Source organism: Frankliniella occidentalis, unplaced genomic scaffold (genome assembly GCF_000697945.3).
Source record: "Frankliniella occidentalis isolate FOCC.00 unplaced genomic scaffold, Focc_3.1 Scaffold60, whole genome shotgun sequence".
Classification (NCBI taxonomy): domain Eukaryota; kingdom Metazoa; phylum Arthropoda; class Insecta; order Thysanoptera; family Thripidae; genus Frankliniella; species Frankliniella occidentalis.
In genome coordinates this window covers 668,770-669,367 of record NW_026267190.1, presented here as the reverse complement: position 1 = coordinate 669,367, position 598 = coordinate 668,770, and positions in this window count along the sequence as shown.

Below are 598 nucleotides of genomic sequence, written 5' to 3'. Positions count from 1 at the left end.
TCCAAATAATATGGGCTTACTGAAACTTCAGCCACCTGCTAAATGTATTTGTATGGTTTTGTGCAAATGTTCGCGTTCATTTAAACCTTCATTTCGTTCTGCACGAATATTGGTGCGCAAAAATTTCGTACAAAGAAAAATGCATACAAATGGTCAAATTAATGCAGAAATATATGTGGAACAATTTTGATTGCTTAAACCCGTACGAATGAAAGATGCAAATCCAGTTGGTGTGCACCTGTGTGGCGCGGTGATCGGCGCAACTGCCCCTGCCGCCGACACTGCCTCTACGCACTCTCGGGCGCTCATCAGTCCCGCGGCCGCCAGAGGGCGCGCGGAGACAGCCGCGGCCACGGCGTGAGGCCTCTATGCGTGAGGCGCTGCGTGCGGCGCGCGCGCGCCCGCGTGCGTCACTACCCCGCTAGCCAGCGGCTCCCGGGCCGCGGGTATCGACAGGTCTTGCAGGACAACCCCACCCGTGCCGCGGGGCGTGCGCGGCGCGAGCGTGCGGCGTGCGTCACTACCCCGAGGGTGAAATGCGAGCACCGTGCGTGACTGCGTGGTCGCGGCAGACGATGATTGTTGTCGAGATTCGCAG